An 18,212-nucleotide genomic window follows, 5' to 3' on the forward strand; every position below is an offset into this window, starting at 1 on the left:
TTCTTCTAAGATCCAGACTGTATACTGGATTAACTCCACAGAAATGCAATTACTTACTTGTAATTTTCAAAAACGCAGACACAATTATTTGCAGTCTATCACTAATATCATCTTCCACGTTTCTGCTACTGTCCAGTCCAAACAAACTCTGAGCACAGCTGAGAGAAACAGCAGTACCCAGCACCAAATGAAAGCATCTTGGAAACCACCACCTGTGTTAAAAATCCCTATTTTTATTCTGTGGATTCAGGAAACCATTGCTCACAGCCCTTAAGCCTGGGAGAATTTGTCAAATCATTCTTTTAAGCAGAACAGACATTTTATTGGTCCACTTACAAGTGTGAAGGAGCGGGCAAATATCCCAGAGAAGGCATTTAATAGCAAAAGAGTTTTAGAGAAACTACAGCATGAATTTTCAGAGGGCAGAGTTCAAGCTAGTAAACATAAAATAATTGTTGCCAATAGCTCTGCTTTACTGCTGTACGGCAGGTACTGATTGCTTAATGCTGCTTTATGCATGTGAAAAATAAACAAGGAGAGCAACTTTCTTACAAAAAAACCCAACAAACTGCCTTCTTAGGGACCAATTCTCTTCAATGTGTAAAGCGCATGCATGGGATTTGGGCAATGTCCTCAAGGACCAGAAGGGACCATATGCCCCACTGTCTGGCAGGGTTTTAAGGCTGCATTGGTTTCCCAAACCACAGTGCCTCTTTGATGAAGCTGATCCACGACTTAGTTCCTCTGTGATACAGAAAAACACTGTGCCATGCTAGGTGCAGCATGCCTAGACATCTCCTGCCCCTGCATGGGAACAGCTGTGGCCACCAAAGCTGTCCCAGCTAGCAGAGAATAGAACATATACAAAAAAAACAAGCCCAACCTTAACTAAGTTCATATGTTCACTCAAACTGTTTCTGAATTATTCCACTGTAAAGGAAAAACAAGCTGTAATGTTATACCTTCTTAAGGCCCCCAAGCTTCCATGCAGTCTTCTGTGTTCTATGTGACTCACACAATTAACATGATACAGAAACATCATCTGGTAAAGTTGGTGGTTGAACATCAGTAACATAATTGGATCTGATTATTTCCTGGAGTCAGTCAGCTTACTCACATCATCTTTTGCTTTTCCCTTACACGTATACAAAGCTGCTTCACTTTTGCAAACTGCTCGTGTGAAGCTTTTTAGATACAAAGAGCACTGCAAATCGGGAGCAACTTACCACAAATCTCAGCGCATGTTTAAATGGCAGCTGTCAGAGCCAACCCTGTTCTACAGGGCTTCTTGTTGCTTTTGATACTGCAAACCCTCTCACATAGAGGAAAAATAGCTACTCTAGAGAATAGACCAGCACTTAATATATACAAAGCCTGAGTGAAACTATAGATGCCATTTGGATTTGAAATGAAATTTCACACTACTGCAAAAGAAGAAGTTAAGCACAAGCAAAACACTCTTCAGTCAAAGAAAACATATTGACCTCAAGAGGCATCTGAAGATCCAGACTGTTTGATCTCCAGCACGAACCAAATGAAAATCATATTTAATTGATCTCAGACCAAAACTCTGCAGTAAAATCTTGTAACAGCATATTCTAGAACGGCCTTAGGATACCATTCCTTCTGAATTCCTGAGTAGCTACAGCAACACGTTGGCACCTCAGAATCCCAGAACCACCGTTCAGGAACTGGGTTTGAAAAGATGAACACGTGCACAAGGACAACCGACAGCAGATATGGCATTTGGAAATAGCACCAATACATAATGGTACAGCAGGAGAAAACCTTAAACAAGCGATTCTCTCACTTCTTAAATGCCTGGATGACCAACCAGCATCTTCCTTCTCCATTCATCTGAATGAGTAATGCTCATCCCTCCCATCTGAGGGTTCTATTCTGCTCACCTCCTCCGGACTCCCCTCAAACCATTGCTCCTGCTTCCCCTTCCTGCCCGCCTCTCCCCTCTTCAGGCTTCCTTTCCCTTTCATCTTTTGCTTCCTTGACCTTGATCTGGTTACAGAATTTTAAACAAAATAGCGGAAGGCAGTGATGTGCAATAAATTCATCTGCATTTATTACAGGAGCAGGGTGCCTGCCGTGAACACGGGACAGTGCTCTGTTAAGTCACTTCTGTAGCTGACTTTGCCCTCGCTTCTCTGACACGCCACCATTCAAACAAGTGGCTCCTACACAGGCTGCAGTGCTGCCAAAGGATGCTATATGTATATGCATGTTATTTTCAGAACAATCAGAAGAAGTGGGCTGGGAAGGGGAAACAACATCAGTTATTTGGAGCTAAGAAGCTAGTGAAAACGTCAAATATTTTTAGAAGGTAATTTAAACAAGATGAAAGTATTTTTCACATGAAAAGATGGGCATGCTAAAGCTCAGACAGGTCATAGAGGGGTTCAATTCTCCTTTTTAATCTTTTAGTTGCAGAGGGCACTTTTATAACTGCAGTAAATCATAGTCATGAGAGTATGTCAAGCGAGTAAAGGGCTGAGACAACAACTTCACCTCAAGTCTGACATCTGTGGATTGCCATTTCAAAGTGACACTTTTTTTTGGTCATACTATCAATTATTAGATACACCTGACAGCAGCAGTTAGATCCTGAGGTGTGGGGTGCTACATTCGGAAGCTATTAAGAACCATAAACCAACCAAACACACAGTGCACTGGGAACCTTCAGGGCTGGAGATTAAGGCACGTAAATAAAGTGATACATGGGTTGCAGTTGAAAAGTCACCATTTGTCCTTGAGTCATACACCACTGGCAATTCCACCACCAGGGATGGACTCCTGGTGTCAAAGAAACAGCAGCCTGCTTTTCCCTTGCAGCTGATGACAGCACAGCTCCTCCTCCCAGTCCCCATGCACACACATCTTGCCTTGCCCCACGCCACAGCAGAGCATTTCAAAGGTCAAGACAGACACAAAGAAATTTAAAGATACGTTTCAGAAGTAAAATATTCTCAGTGGGACACTTCAGTGTGCATCTGAGTTGTTTTTAACTCTGCTCAGACTCTCACAGTTGGAGAGAATGGCTGTTCCAGGGAGCATGCTCACAGTGGGAATTCACAAGTCTTGCCCAAGCACCGACCCCAAGACAAGGTGAGAATTCAAACAAGAGCGTTTCAGGACTTCCAAAGAGAAGGGAATGTTAGCCACTATGAGGCACAAGCAGTTTGAAGGCCAGCGCTGCAGTACCAAAGACTTTGTACAATTAGTTTGAATGTTAATTCAGACTTGATTTGCTTTTAATCCTACAAGCATTCATGTAGACCCTGCCTCTAAGCTGCTCAAAGTAACTCAGCTCATCTGTACTCAGTCATGGTCAGCACACAATAAGTTTTAGCACATTTATCAATTCAAGCACACTGTTTTGTGACAATGATTAAATGTGTGGCACGCTTGGAACAGTAAATGTGTAAGTATACACTGTGCTGCATAAAGGGAAAAGAAACTCTAACAGACTTCAAAAATCTTAGGTGATCTGACTGCTTCCACAAAGCCAGAACATAGCTTCTTATTCACCTCCTGAGCAGTGCTACCACTCAAATCACTGTCTTTAAAACACTTACCAATAATGATCTTGTTCTTCCTTTGGAACAGTCAGTGTAGTGCACTCAAAGAGCTGTTACGTTCAATTTCTGACTTAGCTACATCACAACAGGCACGACATAAGTTTTAGTGCCCACCTTTATGTCCCAACATGCAGACTCTTACAGAACCACCACTTTCCTGGCTACTAAAACCAACAAACTTCAGAGATGTAGATGTCACGTTTTTAGTGCCAAAATAACTGTAGGAAATTCCTGCCCTGCTGCTCCCTGATCCCTCAGGCACATTCACTCACCTCTGATATCATGCTGTAAAATGGGATCACTACAGTCACCTTTTGGGAGATTTGCTCTTTGCACAGTGCTTCTTGGACACTGCTGCAGCACCAACTCCTGCAGAGCAGCAGCAGCCCAGGGGTCTTCTGTGGGGATAAATGGCTGGACAAAGAACAAAGCCCAACTACACCTTCAGCTAAAGAAACAGTCTGTTAACCCAACTTTCACAGTACACCTCTTCTCTACTTCTTCTATGTTCCAGAGATAGTATCTGTCTAAGATACAGAGGCAAAATAAACATTACCAGTCAACATCCCACCCTGCTACACAGGTACAGGCATCCCATTCACCCTCAGTGTCTAACTGGTTAGTACAATCATGGTTGTAATTGAAATTGAACAACTGCCCTAGTGTGTACTTAATTACAAGTTTGCTGTTCTTATTTGCGACTTGAAACACTCACGTATCTAAACACACATCTGTTTCTCCCAACAAAGCCAGCTGGCCTATTGCAAGGTACTATCCCCATTACAAATCTTGCCTTGCTTGCTGGCTGCAGATCACAAACTGTTCTCACTTCCAAAGAATCAAGAGTGCTTTCTAAACTTTCAAACAGTGTTTTAGGTCAGTAAACCTAGCTTGAACTCAGCCTCACGCTGCCAAGTCTAACGGTACTTATGAAAAAAAGAAAAAGAAGACAAACACAAGGTTTCTCTGCTCAAAATTACGTCAATGTGCAGCGTTCACTTTGGTGTGCTGGAATCTGCGGAATGCAAACCTGTAACCTTTAGCTGCAGCAGGCACACGGACCAGGGAAACGAACCATCCCGAGAAGCATGCAGTGGGTCAGAACTCCAATTTCCTCCAGGATACTTCAAATTGTATCTGCACAAAGGAGCTAGTGTTAATTTAGTTACCTCACGAGCACCGGTGATGTTAAACATGACATAAATGCTGAGCTACAATCTATAAACAGAGGCCGAAGGGAGACTACATCCTGCAGCAAATATGCCAACATTCAGCACTGAAGCTGACCCGGTCCTTGGTTTCTGGGTGCTGGAAACAGATTTTTCCTTCCTCACTGCCCTAAGAAACTGAAATGCTCCTCTCTCCTCTTCCTTACAGCTTCACAGAACATTGCTATTTTCAAGCATTGTCCTTCCTAAGGAGGATGCCGGGGGCTTTATGCTCAGACAGGGCTCTCCAGCTGCAGGTTTGATGCTCCTCCTGGAGCAGCACCGCACGCACATCCCTTCTGTGGAGGAAAGAACTGCTGACAGCACGATAAGAAACTGCAGAACTTCACCTGGGAGCTTTAATCAGAGAGGAATTTCACAGAGTAACCTGAAGCTTAGAAACACTATAATCCATCCATTTACTGTTAGCAGTAATATTCCTTTTCACAGTAGAACACAGATGAAAGCGCGTTTTGCTTTCCATTCATTCCCCAGCAGCGCTGCATCAATAAAACCATTTGCAGTGCAAGAAAGTGGTTTTGGCACACCACTTTGAACAGCTTCGTATACCAAAGCTTTTGAGGCCATTGACTCCATCTACCATTAGCACTGCTTATAGAAAACATTTATTAGCCTGTTTATATTAACAGTAAAGTTTGTACATACATTCTCCACACTGTTTTCCATAAGAAACCTTTCCCAACATACCACAGCAGCCTCCTAAGCTGCCACCTCCTCCTCTACAAACATCCTGACAGATACTTTCCAAAAGCAGACCTTCCCAAATCTCAGCTCTACACCCCCAGAAGTTGGTATCGAGGGTGGCAGAAAGTATTTTGTAATCAGAATTCATAGAAGCGGCCTAAAATACTACAGCTGACAGTTGTGGTTAAAATGTGTAAGTCTGTAAATAGCCCACGTAATTTTCAGATGAAAGATCAACTCCATACACCCAGGCCCATTTAACAGCTGTGAAAACCACATTATGGCAACAAATGCCACAACCAACTCTAAATCCTGAACAAATTAGCAGGGATTCAGCTAAGTTCCCCACAAGTAGCAGTTGAGCTTTACAGAGCCCAAGTACAAAGGCTGAAAAGATGAGCACATCTGGAAATCCTGAGCTGTGCCACAACCCATAACTTTACCTGCTTGGTACCAAGGCAAACCACATGAATAAAGGATACAGAGAAGCAGGTGCAAAAGAGCACTTTATTCTTTCACTGGATGTTCTCTGACAGACTCAGAGCATCCATCAGCAAAGGACACAGAGAAAAAGCATCCAATAGCTTCTCTTCCAAAATAATTACTTAGGAAAGGGAAGCACCCACAAAAATATGTTTCGTATTCCTAACACATCCCTTAAGTTTCCCCAAAATTAATAGAAAAGCCACAACTGTAGCATGCCCTGAGAACAGAGAAGAGGAGTAGGGGCATGGCAAAACCCTGATGGCAGTTACAGCAGTGACTAATATTTTTAATAGCAATGATAATGTAGATCTTTAATGTGGCTAGGAAAAGAGCAACTTAGATGACAGAAAAGTAGATCTGCATGGCACAGATCTTGTAGGTGCACGTTACTCCATAGAGCTGGTGAAAGCACCGAGGCCAGTGGTGGGATGCCAAAAACAGCAATTCATTCTACAAAATGATTTTATTGTAAATTGAGATGGTAGGTCAGCTGCAACAGAAAAGTTTTGAGAGAATGAAAGCATTTACGTATCCATTTTGATGGAAAGCTGATGTAATCTTCGCAGTAACAACAGATGCCATTCCCCTCCACTGTGACAGCAGAGCACAGATCATCCTAGACAGGTTTGCATGACTGGAACTTCAGCTCTGAGCTGGACTGAGTGTGTGCCAATATTCCTTCTCCTTAAGGCGCCACAGCTCCAAGTCATTTATCATTTCTGCAGTTTATCACTCAAAACCCAGATACTGTTTTTGGCAACAGTGCTGTAATTGCTGTTGTTTTAATCCATACTCTAATCCACCCAATTAACTTTAAGGTCCATTCCCAAATTAGGAATGAGCAAAAATGCACCTGTTCACAATTTCGGCTTTATCTGCTGATGGATTCATCACGGTTTGAGGTTTGACCAGAAACCAATGCTCTGCTGAATGCACTGAACTCAAGCCCTCCATCTCCTGAAACACGAGTTTTACTTTGTGCTGAGTAAAGTCATAAGCAGCACGGATGAAGCTAATGGAAGAGTTCACATTTCTGTGCAAATCCCTAACATAATTACAATTCGCAGCTCTGTCCTCAGTTTTTGTCACGACGAGCCCAGGACCCGCTCAGCAAAATTGTTTGTCATCCTTATTCATCATCTGGTAGTGGGTTCCAAAGTTCTGGCTGAGCAAAGCACTCTTTCAAAGCTCCAGCAGCCCGTCCCTTAAGTGCCACTGCTCTCCTGGCACGCAGCGAGAGAAACATTTCCACTTCACATGGCTGCCTTGACTCAGAGCTGATCTGAACAGAAACAAAGAGGCCTGTGAGTTACATCGAGCCATCCTGTTAGGGACCCTGATGATAACAACATACTACTACTAAATCTCTGCTGTGAGGCAGGGTGGGGAAAGGTACTGATTTTTGCAATCCACTCTGCACACTGTTGTTGGTGTTGTTTGGTAAAAGATGCACAGGTTGCCCTTCTATTCATTCCTCGGTTTTGAGATTTTATTTTAAACCATGGATGTTGAACAGCTACACAGCACAAAACCTGCTGTTACAGAGCGAGAATAAATCAGATATTTACTTATCTGCAAACACTTCAGCTATACTGGTTCTATAAGATAACACTCGAAACAGAAAGTCTACAGATGCCAGAGTGAGAAGATCAAAGTCTTCCTCATGTTACAAGACTGCCTGTGTGCAAAAGCAGCACCATTTGCTGGATACATGAAAAAAGCAATGTTTACTGTAATGAAAAACAAGGGAATGTGTCTACTGCTTTAATCCTAAGTAATTTAGGAACATTAAAAACAGCACAGAACATATCACAGAGCTGCTGTGCCTGTAACACGAGATCATGAAGGCAGGCCATAAGCCATTAGTTAAATCAATATTTTTCAGGAGCTGCTGTTTGTATACAATGTGAAGCACTTTTTTTTTTTTTCTTTCCTCCAAATTGGTCATTTGCATGGAAGTCAATGCATCAAACACAGAAAATCCAGTATTCCTCTTCTGACAACATGGCAGAAGACATTAGATAAAAAGAGTTCGGGAGCTGGCTGATAGGAGGATACACTTCAGCCTGAGCAGCATCGTACAGAAGCCAGCACTTGGCAGAGAGGATGGAAATTCATCCAACAGAAGGGCCTCCATGCTTCCCAGAGATGCCACTGAAGAAGATGAGGAACATACCAATTTGGAGGACATATCTTCCAGTATAACCTTAGCACAATGTCTGTTTGAAAGCTCCAAGCATGTTCTTGAAGTCAGGAAAGGAGCTCTTCCAAGCCCTGCATCTAGCAGAATTAAAGAAGTCATCTGCCTGAACACAACAGGCTACAGATGCCAAGGCCACATTCATTAAGTTTACCAGCAGACACACACTTGCAACAGACACTTGTGCAGCTCATCAATTCCACATGGAAGTGACACTTCTGGATTTACTTTTGTCCCTTACCATCTTATATGTGGCCTCCACGGCTTTCTTCTGAACCTATCTTAAGTTAGCAAGAGAATTCAGTCTCACTGAAGACGTTTCTTCTTATTTCTGCTGCAGGAACCGTACTCTGCTGATGTCTCTGCAGCTGACAGACTTATGCCTGTCATGAGACAGGTTCACATCAGACAACCACTTTACAGATAAATGGGAAATTAGTAACTGTGGAAGGTGTCACAGCATTGGAATTCAGGTCACACACAGTGAAACGTAACCTGCTGAACGGTTTTGGTCCCATTGGCTTTGAGCAATGGAAATTAACCTGCACTGCACTGCAAATGGCCCTGGCCAACAGCAGACCCCTCTGACTGATGGGAGAAGCTGAAAGTCGACAGCAGTTTGTGACCAAAAAAGGTTGGGGACTACTGACAGGCAATTGAGAGCTCTGTATGCGTGCGCAGGGCACGCTAGATGACTACAGCCAGATTAAAGCATAGCTGCAAGTCCTAGCCTAGATAAAATTTGAAGATTAAAGGCCATGTTGTAGGTGTATAAAATGTTACCACTGCTTTCATTACAAGTCAACCTAAAAATGTTTCCATTAGACAGCGCTGCAATTACAAACATGCAAACTGATACTTTAATCCTCAAGAAAAGGTGTTAGTGTAGTGGGAGAAGAGGCACAACTGCTCCAAGATTGTCTCATTGTGCTGCACGCACCTGCCAGAAATCTTGGCAACCTTAACACAGTGTTAATGTAATCCTTCAAATATTTAGTGCTGAAGCTCTGGTAATTTAAACATCCTAAGATGTTTCCGTCTCTCAAGGATCAGCAGTGATGTGTGATCAGGTGTTTGTATAAAGCTGCAGAAATCTGGCTGAATGAAAATAACCTGAAGGAAAGAAGAATGAGAAACCAGAGACAGCACCTGTGTGTACTGAGGCTAAGTATGTCATACCAACCTGATAATGTGTGTTTCAGAAAAAGGGGAACACCACGTATGATGTGAACTGCATTAAAATGTTTGAATCATGTGACGAGCAGAGCTAAAAATGAGTGAAAACAAGGAGATGAACAGGCAAACTAAGTTACCTAAGGAGCCAGTTAAAAAAAGAATTAATCCATATACTTGGAATAGCAGGTCAGAGGATTTAACTGCAAAGTGTCACAAGGACTTGTCTTCAGCAATAATCTGAGTGTTTCTGAAGAGACACTCAAAAGAACACTGATGAAAAGCCTAAGATGTATCAGCACAAAGCATGAAAACGTATGACTGATAACTTGAGCTCTAGAACTAGAATGAAGTTCAGGGCCAATCCAGCAGTATGGAATTAAAACTTCATCATTAAACACACGGAACCTAGAAACAGATGAGCTATAATCTGGAAGCTAATTAGTTAACAGTGACATTAGAAAAAGTTCTCCATAGTATTTAACTAAACTGAACAGCTAACTGAAAGGCCCTCAAATAATCAGACTTAATAATCTTTTGTCAAGTGTTTGTCGGGATTTATTTCAACTCCCAAAAGGTTCTCAGGAGGTTTTCCGGTGTCTTTCCTCTCTGCTCACCTGCTCCTTACCTTTGTCTGTAAGGAGAGCTGGGCGCAGGTCTTGACAGAGCACTTACCTCAACCAGGCAACATTTCAGACAGAACGTGCTCTAGGCAGAGCCAACAGGACATCCATTAAGTGCACTGATCAGCAAGACAGTTCTTAACCTCAGGATCTAATTAAAAGGGATTACGATAGTCAGGGCAGTACTGCAGTGCAGGCCACGCACGAGGTGTTGATCTGCTGACATTAAGTTCTCTTTTATGCAAGACTTAAAAGACACTCCTTAAAACATTCACAGATACATAAGGAAGATAGATGGCGCTTTCTTAAGCCACACTACCTTACAACATCACTGAAGCGTGCAGATCCCTGACGTGCAGCTGAACTCTGACAGACGAACCGGGTGAGAACGTACAGCAACTGCACACAGCCCAGCACCAAGGGCGAAGAGCTTCAGGAACACCATCAGTGCAACGTGCTGATGGCTGCTCCCAACTGCCACAAACACCACCGGCTTTCACAGCCTGCATCTTTGTATCTTTCCCTCTGGTCTTGTTTCCATGAGCAGCAACAGTTCTCCAAGTTTTGGTGTGATCATTTCAAGCCACTTCTTTCAGAGAACAGAATGTTACCATTCACTACTTCAAAGGACCCCTATTTAACTTGTTGCCTTTTTGAAGCTGCAGTGCAAAGTATAAACTTTATGTGCCCAATATAGCTTTCACATGGTTGAATAAGCAAACTAGACAAATGCCACTTTCCCCGGCTTCCAGCACTTTGAACTTTTGGTTGTAAGAATCTCACATTAGTGTTCCATATAACACATAAAAGTGAATTTTCAGACGGTGGTTAAACCGAGGCTCATTTAACAATACGAGCAGTAACTGCTAAGAGATGTTACAACATACGGAATTATATCTTCATAATAAAAATTAACGTGCAAATTTCACTAGATAGAACGTATTGTGATATTGCACAATAGATTCATTGTCCTGCAACCTTTTTTTTTTACCAGTTCTCTGTAAAAGCACACAGCCAAGCTGTTAGATGGCAAGTAAACAGTGGCTCATCCTGACGGCATGTGCCACAGACCGCCAGCACATGAGCAGATCTGTTCTTGTTGTTGTTGCTTTTGTTTCAGTAAAGGAGCCCAAACCAAAGTGAACCAGCAGTGCCCTCACACAGCACACCCCACAGAACGTAAGGTGACACAGACTGCTCTGCTGTTACATCCATGAGGCGCACATTCAGAGCCGACCACTCTTCATAATGCACAAGGTGTAACTGTAACACGATGTCTACACCTCCTGCACAGTTTCCCTCTGAACTAGCAGAGTTCAGAGGAAGTTCCCCAGTCTCTCAGTGTAGACAATCCATCGCATGACCTCTTCCCTTCGTGCACAATAGAGCAGAGCTTATGTTTCACAGCCTCAAAGAGCAGAACAGCCCAACACCACAACCCCCAGCTCACCCAGTGACCCCACAGGGCTGGTGTGGAAGCCCAGGGCCAGACAGCACAGCAAGACCCAGACCCTGAGAAAGCACAGCAAGCACACCAATGCTCTTCTAACACCAACAAACCTCTTCTAACACCGGCACTGGGGCAGCTCAGGAAGGGGAATCACTGCCCAAGACCAGCACACAGTTTGGTTCCCCACAAGCACCACTGAATGGCAGTCAGGACGCTGAAGGCTGCCTGCCCCACACACCAGGTCCCACTCCTACACACCTTTGCTGCCAACTTTTCAGGCCCTTTTGAGCACACTGGGCAGGAAGTCCTGGTTTGAACAATTCTTTCAACCTGCAAGACTAATATGCGCAAACACAGAAAGACACCAGTTAAACATAACATTCTTTTTAAGTGCTGCAAACTGCCAAAAAATGTCCATAAAGCACTTTTATTTGTCACAAGGCAACAACGTTCTAGTTTAATACCAGAAAGCTGTTTTTTTTTTCTTGTTCTGCCATGGCTACCTATAGCACTTCAGTCTGCTTTCAGAAGCCTTGCAAGAATTATCAACAAAGTTCTGAAAAATACACATCAAAGGCTGCTCAGCCCGGCCTCCCTCCCAAATCACTAACAAAAGCAAAAGTCTCCAAGCCCTTTCTGGGGGAACCACATGAAAGAAACAGGAAGAAATATGGCCTGTTTGGCGTGTCTGCGTGCCAAAATATCCTAATACAGCTGAAGGTTTTCTTGGTAGCCCTGCTGCATTAGATCCATGAAAGAGTCAAAAGGGAAAATACAGATCTGTGCTTCCTCACACACATGTATGCCTATTTACCAGACCCAGCCAAGTCTGCCTGCGTGTGCTCAGAGACGAGGGCACAGGAGGCCTGCTTCCAGACAGAAGGGAGTCAACTGCACACACCACTGACCGATGCCACACGTGGAAAATAAACCACTTCTTTGTTTCTCCCAGGACAGAACGAGCCCAACTGGGCACCCTGTGCCCCCAGCGCTGCCAACAGCAACACAGCTTTGGCAGTGGAAGAGTTCCTCCTCCCCACCCCTGCTGCCACCCCAAGCAGCGTCTCCTGCTTTGCTGTACGCAAGGCTTTAATTTTTGTCACTTGGAAGTGACGAACCTCCTTTTACAGAAACAAAAGACTGTAACTGTATATCACAATCATTAGGTTTGTGACAGCCAAATTTGGCTAAGTGCTAGTTGTTACTATCTGCACAAAGCTTAGCTGTCAGCCGAGCTGTTGTTTCGAGTATTCAGTTTTATTACAATAAATGACAGCTTTCCTTCTCTAGCTTTTATTTCAGATTAGCAAGGAAGCGTTACACCTTAATGAAATACACAGTAACTACAACAGATGAATTTATCTGAAGCACAGTGCAAGCCTCCAACCTCCTGGAAGCATTCTAGCCCCGTGAATGGCAGCAGTGCAAAGAGCTTGCACTGACAAGCAGCAGCAATGGAAAACCTGTGTGAGGAGCAAAGGGGAGACACTGAGGTGAGGTCACACACGACAGCCAACCCCACCACACCACACAGCATCTCAAGGCGTTATGGATGCAGACAGCACGGAGCACAGCCTGTCAGGTGCCCAGACACAGAAACAAACAGCCACCTTCCCACCAAAGTGCCTGTAAAGAATCCTGAGCAAGTTTAAGCAAGGCAGGAATGCGATTGTGTCATCGGCCTTTTAGCACCATGCATACCCTTTATTTTCCTAATGACTCAATTATGCAGGTAAAATTAAATGCCTGAAAGGAGTTCTTCCTGGCCCCAAAAACTGAAAATCCTTGTGTTTATCCACAAGTCAGTTAACGCAGGAACTGCAACACCTCAAGCTTTCTCTCTTTCTTACCTTGTATGGCCAAACCTGGACTGGGAGGATCAAATGCTGGGAATAAAGACAATCTGGTGGTTTGTTTCAACTGCAGCATTCTAGTAGCATTTCACAAACTTCCTGGAGTCATTCTTATCATGGGTATTTAAGCACTACAGGAAAAGAAAACTGCAGCAACTGTTAGACCTGGAGAGCTGCAGCACTCTGTAATCACCAGCTCCCAGCACAGGATTAACACACCTGAGCCCACCAAACATCTCCAGGGCTCCTGGGTCTCTGCTGTATTTTTGACCATAAGAATACTGCATACAGTAGAATGCTATCATAGATGAGTGAGAAGGTGTCCCTCTATTAGGAAACATGTCTTGCTGCTCTGGAAGAAAAGGCCTTTATTCCATCTTCTTGGTGGTCATCCTGTGGTCAAATCACCTCTAAAGAACACAGCAGACCTCAAAAAAAAAAAAAAAAAAAGGCATTGCAGAACAGTCTGCAGACAGAGGTACAAAAGACCAGGACGATCCAGCTTGGAAAGGAAAAGAAAACAAAACCCAAAGAAAACAGAACCCACATCTATACAATTGCAAATGAAAAAGTTACTGGGAAAAAAAGATCCTTTATTCTTTCTCCTGCTACAAAAACTAGGAGGGGTTCAATGAAGTTACCATGCATTGGGGCTACAAAAAAAAAAAAATCAACAGGAAATATTTTTGCCCAAGTTGTGGCACTCATTGCATAGCATAAGGTAGAAGCTAAAGGTATAAACTGCTCCAAAGGTTTAGGCAAAGCCACAGCTGACGAATGCACCAGGCATCATTACCCACACAGCCTGCACAGCTCCTCTGGCTCAGGCCATCCCTGGCTGCTGGCAGACACCCGGAGCCAGCAGTCCCTCATCTGCCTGCTCTGCTTCTTTCCCCTTATGATTTACTTCTGGCCACTGTCACACACCACATGCCAAGCTCCACACACACTCCGCAGCCCTTATTATCTCATCATTCGCGTGTTCTGATAATTATTTCACACGAACAGGTTTATTTCCCCAGCTCTACACTGTCACATATTAAAAACACACTATCTGCAAATTACGTATAGTTTAAGTCACTTCCTTAAGTTGATTAAATAGGAGAGAATTAAATGAAATTCCCAGCCTTTACGGTTCACCCCTTCCATCCGCACATCCAAATGCCATTTTACCAGGCTGCAGTTCATCCCCTCCCACCACCATTTCATTTGTGCACCTTCCACAGACATTTGTTTTCATCCCGTGAAACCATTAGAAGAATCAATTTGAACTCCAAAGCAAGCTGAGAGTAATGGACTCCTGTGTTTACGTAGCAGTAAGTACACAACTATTTAATTGGATCTATTTGCTAAAAACTGCATCTTCCAAAGCAACAGCAGCATCCACCACGGCAACAAGGAGCTGCCATACATTTCTTATGTAAACCAACATTCCCAGTATTTGTTCTCCTCCTCAGAACTGCCAAAATAGCAATCATTGACTACTGAAACAGTGCCACAGAAGGCACATCTCCCATCTAGTTTTACTCCTGAAATCGAACACTTACTCAAAGGAAGTAATTAAGTTGCTGCCCCTTTTCAGCAAGACAACTCCAAGACTGATGTCATAATTCAAGCGACAGGCTGTGAACAGCTCTGCAATCATAGCATTTAATTTAGAAGTCAGCACTTGACACATTGAAGTATTTGGAATTCCTGAAGTCTGGCTGTCTGCACAGTTGCATAATTTGAACAGGAATAACCTACTTACAACCAGGCAAGATAGAAGTATGTCAACAGACAATCCCTTCTACGTCAAGGGACATCTCCTTCCTCTCACATACCAGCAGCAAGAGCATCACTCACCGATCTGTCACGGTTTGGTTTTCTTCCCCTTTAAGTTAGTGAACTACAATGCCTTTGAGAGCTGTTACATTTATCATCACATCTTCCTGTAGAAATATACTCAAATGTTCTCAAAGACCATCAAGAAATAAGTTTCCACGTGCAACAGACTCCACCAGCGAAACACTAGATGTGCAGAAACCAACACCAGTGCCAAGGACCCAAGGCCTCCTCGCTGCCAGAGCCACGTGAGATCACACAAGCACCATCCATCTTACAGCAGGCATCACACAGCCATTCAGGAGAAGGACACAAACGTAAAAAGCCTCCAGAAATAACGTCTGGACACTTGTTCAGCTTCACACACACAAGGGAAGCTGTATTTTCTTTCGCCCCCTCCTAGCAAACAACCGACCAGACGCTCAGCACAGCAGACGTTTGCTACAGACACCACAGAAAGAAATCACCCTTTTAAAAGTTGCCAGTTTATGATTAACCTCCTGTTACAAAAAACATGGCAAGGGTTCAATTTCACTTGCTAACTACTTCTCTTACGTGCTACATAAGAAATACACGCAGACACTCCTCCCCCTAAACTTGACACTCACAAAAAGAGGAATTCTCTCACCCTGTTAAAAAAACAAGAACAAAAAAAAGAGCCAACAGTGCAAAACCTTCTGCGTGGGAAAGCAAACGTGATCCCTCCTCCTCACAGGTGAGCATCCACACAACCAGCATCCACCTGGGGAGACAAAAAGCAAGGGCTGGAAATTCCCTTCCCCTGGAAAAGGATGGCTTTGAGTGTTCACACCAATTAGAGTTTCAGATTAAAACCAGCTGTTTAAACAGAAGAAGTCCCCAGGGAGACACACTTACAGTATTATTACTAGTTTCTGGTATAAACAGCTTTACATCAATGGAAGTATTTATATTGGTAGAGCTATATGCAAGCTAGCAGGTTAACACTTGTTCAGCTCTATCTTAAATAGATTCACTCAGACCCAGGCAACCTCTCCAGGCACATCACGCCTTGGATCTGCGTTACACATGGATATCAAGATGCAACAGGAGAGCTCAATGGCAGAAGAGCAGCACATGGAAATGCCCCACGAGACTCCTGGACACCAGCCTGTGCCAGACAGCCATTCCCACCCAGTATCACCTTGCAGGGTTCCCAGAGCAGTCCCATGTCACTCCGTGTACAACAGCTTGCTGCTAGAAACCAGAGGTCAGCTCAGCAGGTGGGCTGGGTGACTGCCACCTGAAGAGAAGCCAGGAGAAAAGAACAGAGAGAGCACAGGGGGCAAACATGTAAGTGGGAGAGCTGAGAAATTTCCCTCATGATAATATGGCAAACCTAGGACTTTGTGTGAGGAAAAGAGAGAATGCTAGAGGCTTCTGGAAACATGTGAGAAAGGCTGAATGGGAACAAGAGGCAGACAAAAGTCAGGAGACTTCCAAGTTACATGTATGACTAGAGAAAAGAAACGCAGTACATTTTAGACCAGTGATGTCTGACTTGAGATCTGCAGATGCTTAGGGAATGCACACAGTATTCCCATGTAGAAAAGCAACCCAAATACAGCCACAAATTGCAGGGCACAGCTGGTTGGCCCTTCTGGCACACACAGCAAGGAGTACCACACATGGGAGCAGGCACCCAGCAGTGCCACGAGGAGTCTATGGGAACAGATAGATGACAATAAAGGACAAACAACAGAAGCATCAAGGTGTGCCAGCTCTTGGTCAATGGGATAACCAGCTCTTGTAGACAGTCAATGGGATAACCGTTACAGAAAGCATAACAGGCTGTCCTCAGCAGCAGGTAACCCCACAGCGCAGGGAGATGGAGGAGCTGCCAGCAGGTCTGCAGGAAGACGTGTGGTCCTCTACTGGGGTGGAAGAACTCAGAGAATGGGCAGGGTTGGAAAGGACCTCAAGGATCATGAAGTTCCAACCCTCCTGTCACAGGCAGGGCCACCAATCTCTACATTTGATACCAGCCCAGGCTGCCCAGGGCCCCATCCAACCTGGCCTTGAACACCTCCAGGGATGGACGGGGCATCCACAGCCTCTCTGGCAGCTGTTCCAGCACCTCACCGCTCTCAGTAACTCAGAGATTTTTGAGGACATTACAAAGCCCCGCGGGACGGCCGTGCTCCACTTGCTGCACCGTCCCAACACACCCATGCAGGAAAAGCAGCACGGGGGGCTCCAGAAGCCAGCAAGACCCCCAGTTTGAGCGTTCCTACAGAAGAAACGACAGGCTCCGAGCAACCAAAAGCACCACCTCCCCCCTCCGCATCCCCATGTGCCAATGTTTACGTCGATACGTGCGGCGGATCGGGACGCGCATCGCGCACAGCTGAGCCCCGCACCCCCTGCGGGTCGCGGCCCCCGGCAGATGGGCGGCGGCGGGGGGGAGGGAGGCGGCGGCGGAAGGGGGGCACAACAAAAGGCCGCGGGCTGCACAGGGACGGCCCGAGGGCCCCGGCGGCAGGACAGAAGGGGTCGGGACAGGAGGGCGCCCGGCGCCGCCCCCACCCCCCAAACACGGACACACAGACACGCGCTCTCCCCTCAGGGCCGCCCCGAGCCCAGCCGTTCCACCCTTACCTGCGGTCGCTGGGCCCGGCGGGCGCTGGAGGCCGAGCCCCCTATCTCGGCGCTGGCCGGGCCATGGCGGAGGGAGGCGGAGGAGGAGCAGAGGCCGCCGCCGCCACCGCCGCCGCCGCCGCCTCCCCCTCAGGCGCGGTGCTGGCGGGGCGCTGAGGCGGGGTGGGAGGGAGGGGGGCAGCAGCCCCGCGTGCGCGGCCGTTGGCGGCGGGGCGGCGCGCTGCAGCTCGGCGGGAAGGGGAAGGGGAGGGGCGGGGGCCGCGGGAGGGATCCGACGGTCCGAGCTCCCGCGCGCCGCGCCGCCCGGCCGGGCACTTTGTTTGTGTCCCACAGTGCAGCGCGGCGCGGGGGGGCGGGGCCGGGGGGAGGGGCGGGGCCGATGGGATCGCGCGTGCGCAGTGAGCGCGGTTGCGGGGGGTCGCGAACGTGCGGGGAGCGCGGCGGGCGTCCGGCCGTGTGCGCGGGGGCGCCGCGGTTGTGCATC

General features: G+C 45.7%; 1 protein-coding gene across 4 annotated transcripts in view; it reads right to left on the reverse strand.

The window, feature by feature from the left end:
• Positions 1 to 17,906, reverse strand: part of ZBTB44 (zinc finger and BTB domain containing 44) — a 37,521-nt gene extending 19,615 nt beyond the window's left edge. For 2 of the 4 annotated variants that reach the window (XM_048968225.1, XM_048968223.1), the window contains exon 1: positions 17,729 to 17,905. The gene's annotated coding sequence lies outside the window, so the exon portion shown is untranslated. Of the gene's footprint in view, positions 1 to 17,728 lie in introns of all 4 variants that reach the window. The other 2 variants (XM_048968224.1, XM_048968226.1) reach the window with 2 other exon arrangements.
• Positions 17,907 to 18,212: the final 306 nt, after the last annotated feature.

Source organism: Lagopus muta, chromosome 22 (assembly GCF_023343835.1).
Source record: "Lagopus muta isolate bLagMut1 chromosome 22, bLagMut1 primary, whole genome shotgun sequence".
Taxonomy (NCBI): domain Eukaryota; kingdom Metazoa; phylum Chordata; class Aves; order Galliformes; family Phasianidae; genus Lagopus; species Lagopus muta.